The sequence below is a fragment of the Callithrix jacchus genome, chromosome 8, assembly GCF_049354715.1.
Source record: "Callithrix jacchus isolate 240 chromosome 8, calJac240_pri, whole genome shotgun sequence".
Lineage (NCBI taxonomy): Eukaryota > Metazoa > Chordata > Mammalia > Primates > Cebidae > Callithrix > Callithrix jacchus.
The window spans coordinates 134164263-134171329 of record NC_133509.1 but is presented as its reverse complement, the minus strand read 5'-3'; positions in this window follow the sequence as shown (position 1 = coordinate 134171329).

Genomic DNA, 7067 nt, shown 5'->3' with positions numbered 1-7067 from the left:
CTGGTTCAGTCACTGATACCCTCCTATGTGCCTGTCACAGGCACAGGAGACAAGGTAGGATCTGGACTGTCTGCTTGAAGAAGCTTAGAGCCCAGCGACCTGCCATTAGCAGGCAACAACTATGATGTTTTCCTCTGGGAACTGGCAAAGGTTAGCCTGGTCCCTGGCACAAAGTAGGTGTGCTATGATTTAAATGTGTCCCCTCCAAAATTCACATTGAAACTCAATCCCCATTGTGGTGATAGAGGTGGGGCCTTTGGGGAGGTGATTGAGTCATGGGTGCTCTGCCCTCATGAGTGGATTAGGAAGAAAGGGCTGGAGGGAACTAGCTTAGGCCTGTTTGCTCCTCCGCCATGTGAGGATACAGTGTTTGTGCCCTTGGGAGTATGTGGCAACAAGTCACCATCTTGGCAGCAAAGTCTGGGGCCCTCACCAGACACCGAACCTTCTGACATCTTGATCTTCCATTTGCCAACCTCCAGAAATGTGAGAAATCAATGTCTATTTTTTTTTCAGACAGAGTCTTGCTCTGTTGCTCAGGCTGGAGTGCAGTGGTGTGATCTCGGCTCACCGCAACCTCCACCTCCTGGGTTCAAGTGATTCTCCTGCCTCAGCCTCCCAAGTGGTTGGGATTACAGGCACCCACCATCATGCCTGGCTAATTTTTGTATTTTTGTAGAGATGGGGTTTCACTGTGTTGGTTGGGCTGGTGTTGAACTCCCGATCTCAGGTGATCCACCTGCCTTGGCCTCCCGAAGTGCTGGGATTTCAGGTGTGAGTCACTGCACCGGCAATGTTTATTCTTCATACATTACCCAGTCTCAGATATTTTGTTATGGCAGAACCGAGACAAGGTGCTTCATCAGTATGATTTGATTATGTACACCAGTGAAATCTGGGGCAGATTTCCCATCTCATTCCCAAAATGTCGACGTGTGTACTGTTGATTGAGTTGAATGTGAATCTCCTGTTTCATGAGCATAAGGCCTCCATAATAATAGCTATCATTTATTCAGTGCCTCCTCTGTGCCAGGCCTGTGCTGGGGGCTTTCTGAGAGCTCGTTTGCTGAGATCCTCACAGAGGCCTTGGATGTAATAGAGGAGGACCTGGGATGCCGAGAAGAGAAACCGCATGAAGGCTTGGAGCTGGCAGCGGGTGCACCTTGACCCTGGTGGTTTCGGAGGCGTACATCAAAGCTGTGCGTGCCCCGTCCTGCTTTTCCCACAGGCTGCTGGGAGGACACACTCAAGTCAGAGAAGCAAAAGGGCTGTGTACACCAAAACGCTGTCCCAACATGAGTTGTTTGTTTGTTTCAAATTTCACCAGCAGAAACTCTGTCTTACCCCACTCTCTCCATCCATTTCTTGCTGCCTCAATTATCTGCTTTCGTAACCAGGTTATGTCTTGTTGGACGTTGCTGTCTAACACAAACAAACAAACACACACACAAACTCTCTCCTACTAAGCGGGTATACCGTTTCCTCATTGCAAAGCTGTCTCTCTGTAATTCTCTTCCTTCCTCCGTGTCTAGCTGGCATTGACTTTGTCTTTGCTGTTCTAGTTCCACATCTGGTGTTTCCAGCCGTCTGTTATCAGCTTGCAGGACGGTTGGAAATCAAACCTGGGCATAGGACAGTGTACTGGTTATACACAGAGACAGACCTGGGGCGATTCGCGCTCCACCTCATGGTGGCTGACTTCAGGCTTCCTGTCTAAGGGGGATAAGTCCTTCTCTTCCCAGGATTAGGTAAGATAAATGGCCTAACAATGTAATTAGACAGAATTCTTTTTGAATGAGCAGGCCTTGACGGTCTTGGAAGAATTTTGCGATCTGTGCTCAGGACCCCTGAGCCCTGCTGCTTTGCTCCGGTGGCACTCGGGACACACGGCCATGAGTCCATGTGATGGGCTGTGCTGTTACTAGTCTAACAGCAGAGCGGTGTCATCAACTTTTGTTTCACCTTGCTCTGTTCTTTGGAGCTTGGGTGGTGTGTCAGATTCAGGTTTGTCTGAACCTGGAACCTCAGGAGCACCACCTCACAACATTGCCGTCTTTGGGCCTGTCTGTATCCCGTGGTGTGCTTGGCATACAGCAGGTGTCCCATCCGTGTGTGTTGTTGAGGGAACAAATCACGGCCATGGTTATGATGAGACGGCAGCATGGTGGCAGACCAGGCCAGGTGCTTTGCTAAGATCCACTCATCACCGCTTACACAAAGCGCTGAAGCCCATCTGACAGGGAGAACACGGAGCCTGAGAAATGAATGCCCTTTCCCCAGCCGACTCAACCAAAGCCTGAGCCTCCAGATGGGCACCCCTGGCAGCATGTAGCAGGCCGGGGTTTGCAGGGCAGGGGAGCCGTTCTAGTTCAAGGCAGCAGGCAGCCCTCATGGCTGGTGGGGAGGGGACTGACAGTCCCTGGCCATTACTCCCAGTAGCAGGCAGGTTTTAGGGAATGACACCTCCATTTTTCACTTAGAGGAAACCCTTGATGTGTGCTGTGGCAGTGGCAGAGGCAATCGCACGGATCTGGGAGCTAATGCCACGGCTGTAATTCCTGTCACCTTCTCGCAGCTCAGTGGGAGCTTTCGATGAATAACTCGTGGCGTTCGGGGGCTGTGTACATCCGTGGCAGGTGTCACTGTCAGGGGTCGGGCAGGGCACTGGTGCTCCACCTTGCCTTGTCTTTAATTAAAAGAGGAAATATGTCAGAACTGACATGACCACTGTCCAGCCTGCCAGGTCCTTTCCCACCACAGCAAAAGCAGCCGTTAAAGATGCTCATCTCACGAGGAGAACGAGCTTCTGGGGAGAAATCACCGTCTGCTGAGGGTTTCCTGGCCTTTGGGGGTCCCCCTGCCACCTCCTCTGGGCCATCAGGGGCTCCCCTGCATTTGCCCCTTAATTGGAAAGTGTAACCCTTCGGGATGGGTTGCAGCATGGGAACAAAACAATTCAATAAAGTCACAATAAAGCATCCAAAGCCCTTCATACTTTCCTCTTTCTTTAACTCAATTTATTTTTCATTTTGTGGACAGAGATTTAGTCTGGGTATTAGTTTATGATTTTTACTGAAGGAATTACTCAACACACACACATATAAAAAGGAAATATTATTTTTATCATTTATTTTGTGCCATGTATACCATAGGAGAAAAAAACGGAGCGAAATCACTTCAGTACCGCTGTGTTTTTCATTACAAAGTTATTACATATAGAAATTACTCCAAATTATCTGAAATGAATGGAAATTATGAGGTTTAAATTCCCCAGGTTACTGCAGGCACAGCTCTGGAAATTTATTTTGTCATCTTGCTGAACATAATTGCTACAACAAAATTTCTTCCATTTTACAACCGCAGCATAACTTATTTATACCGGCGTGGCTGTAATTTTACATCAATAAGTTGCATGGGAAGGAATACACAGGTGGTAATTGAAAACAATAATTTGTACTGAGGTCCAGGTGGAACGGTTGGCTCAGAAAAAGGCTCCAGTTATTATCGGCAACAGCTTTGTGTCACTGTGGCCTCTTCTCATCCCCTTAGCCAACACCGGTCAGACCATCCAAACACCTTCAATCACATACCCGTGGCTGCTGCGGTGAGAGCTGCAACTCGTCTGCCTTTCCACCAAGGCCCATGTATTCTGCTCTGGAAAGTGGGGCCACAGGGTGCTGGGGGTACCCAGGGAGGCCCGTGCCACCTCTGTGCCAGCCCCTGCCCTTTCCTTCTGCTGCTTTCCAACTTGCCTCTGGGTTGGGTACATTTAGGTACCCGGAGCTAATTAAGGTGTTTGATAGATTTCAGTTGGAGTATGAGTTCTTGCCAGAAACATCAACAATTCGATTCCCCGAGCGCAACGCGGAGCGTTAAATCCACTAATGCTTTATACATTACTGTGCTCCTTCCCCGCCGGAATGTGTGGTCTGGGTACAATACCGAACCGGTCCCCAAACAGGCGTCCTCACTCTTCAGTCTCTAATTGTTCCTGTTAAGCAGATACAAATAATGAAACTGCAGATGCCTGTGCTAAATCCCAACAGCTGATGAATCTACCCGTTTGAATCCGGAGGTCCAAATACAGATTTAAAATAATTGACCGTAAATCTGCCTTATTTAGAATCCAGATCATCAGTGTGGTCTGGGAACAGGTCAGAGATGGTTTTTTTTTTTGCTCCTGTTAATGTTCATTTCATGGTGTGTGTGTGTGTGTGTGTGTGATGGGGCAGGCGGGGGAGAGAGAGTGAGGCAGGCGCAGAGGGGCTTTGTCACAAGTTCAAATGGGAAATGTTATTGCCACATCCATATTATAGAAGCCATTCTTGTTTCAGTGATTCCAAAGGCTTGAAATCACAGTGAAATCAGTTTTATAAAAGGATCCAGATTAAACTAATACCAGAATGCACAGCAATTCAGTGTCTCAGTTTTCCCTGGGTAGCATTAATTATCTTTTGTTGTAGCAAATTGTCTGCCTTGTAAATTGAGCTGAAATGCACCTTCAAGCAGAGGCAATGTTTTAATATGTACATAATGGAACAACTTTCATAACTTCCACATACTATAGAAATATGATTTCATCTTCAATAACGTGCTTGCAGTTAAAACTTTGTGGTGTAGAGCCTTGTTTGTTAGCTTGCAACCTTTACCCTTCTCTATTAAATAGAGAGAAACCACTTACGTGTTTTCTAGGATACAAACTACCTTTGTTGAATTCACTCGAAAGCGTCCGTGGCTGTTTCTAAAACGACAAAACAACAGATGAGGTCTCCCAGAGTTCTCTTGTTTTCCCAGCTCTGGAAGGCATATCTGAAACAAGGTGTTGGCTGGTTTTTATTTTTGTTTTTTGGTGCACGCCCCCATTGCAGCATCCTCATTAGCTGAGCCTGTCGGAGGGATGCTAGCCTGACTCCTGTCTCTCTCTCCTTCTCTGTTCTTCCATAAGTGGGTGCTTCCCCCTCACTTCCTTTGTGGTGCATCACAGCACAGATAGGAGTTTTCAGAGCCTGGGCTTGGGGGTGGGGGAGACCTCTCTACTGAGTCAGATGTCTACAACTTCAGCTTAGCATTTACTGAAACTTCATCTTTCTCAAAGTGCTTAAGGATACAAACTAATTAATCCTCACAGCCTCATAAAGCCCTTGTTAGGAAGGTGATCATTACTGCATCCATCCCCAGTCTTCCGCATTTCCTACCACCAGATACTTCATCGTTGCTAGCTCTCAACGACAGAGGCTGACAGCCAGATTCAGAACTGAAAATTCCCTCCTGAATCCCTCGTTTGAACCACTTTAACTCTCTCTCTTTTTCTCCTTGTCTGTGCTTTACACAGGGCAGATGGATGCTCACTAGACCACTGAATTCCAACTCATGGGTGTGTGTGGGTCTTCAAAACAGAGCTCCCAGCATCTTCAGGAAAATGGTCTTCCTTGCAGTTTCAGTTACACAATTTGAAGACTCAGTGACAAAAGAGAAAGCAGCAGAGAGACCCTTTTGCATAACACACACATGCACACACACACACACTCTCACACACGCACTTACACCACAGCCGCTCGATCTCTGTATATGTGAGGGGTGGGGGTGGAATTTGGTGCATTCTGATCATCTTCATGAACAATGTTTCCCCGTCGACCAACTGGGTGATGCCAGTCCCTACCAAATTTGAATTGATGACTCAACTAAAGAATTAAAATTAGCAAGACAAGAAAATTCCAAATGAGGTGAGAAAGCTGTAGAAATAGTTCCAGATCCCCTAGTACTGAGCCATTCAATATCATTTCTGATGACAGGGACAGAGCTAGGAACATTCAATGTGGGTGTGAGTCCTTTTCATATACGGGGAGCTGGGTAAGTATTTTTTAAGGAAAATAATACATGAATCAGGAACAGTGAATTTGATTTAACCCCTGGGAGGCTGCAGATATAAAGGCAGCAGGCGACGATGCCTGTGTCCTATAGCCTACCTATGTCGCATGCAGTCACACAAGTCGGAAATGTACTCCTGTATCAAGGCCAGGTATTACTGGCAGAAAAAAAATAAGGTGCGAATGATGTCATGTTTTAACAAAAGCAATGTTGTTAAATTCAGTACACCAAAAGAATCAGCCAAATAACTGTTGGAAGGCAAGCTTTGTGGTCCTGACTCCGCTCTCGGGTGACAACCTGAAGAACTCCTCCAAATCCAGCAAAGCTTTAATTGAGTGCTTATGGTGCTCAGAAATTTGCTGTAATTTTCAGAAATGACATAAAATAATTCTAGAAGATATGGCAGGAAGCCCAAAAGGCCTCTTTTGTCTTTTTATGCCTCTGGATTTGATAGCTACTAAGGATTCTAGAACTGTAAGGAAAGAGATAAGGACCACCTTGGGAGCCTTATTAATATGTACATAAATATGACTCGCTTGCTTCCTCCACTGCAGTTTCCTCACAAGTTAGAATAAGTCAATCCACTGATCAGATCGGAGCATCGTATCCATGCTCATCTTCACAGTCAATAACACTTATAGATCCGGAGGAAGAGAAATTAACAGTCAGAGGTTGCTTCCGAGTCTGCCCTATACCTGAGAATATGAAGCGGTGTACCTTCTCTTTGCGTGGATTTCTTCTTTGTTTTGAAGCACCAGAAATGAAGCCCAAAGTGATTTGGGAAGATGTGCTGTGTATTGCTACAAAGTTGACTGCGTTTCAGAGGGTGGATCTGTGTTAAAAAGAAAACAACAAAAACAAATGAAATGTCAGTTTTCTTTCCGCAGAAGCATTAGGAGTTCCCATTGCTACTGACACTTCTTATCTTGATTCTTTCCAAATTTTTGTAAAGACATAAGATAAAATATAACAGCTCAGAAGGCAAAGATAACATTGTGGAATCTCGAATAGAGTCCAACCTCAGCTGAGTTAAGTATTGAGAATCGTTCAAAGAATTTTAAACAAAAAGTCTGGCTTGGGGGTCACGTGTCTGTTTAATCTGCCCCCACTGAATGGCGTGTTACATGCAGCACACACAGGGAATTAAAGCCCCACATAAGGTTAATAAAAATGCACTCTGACTTGATGAAATGATTTCT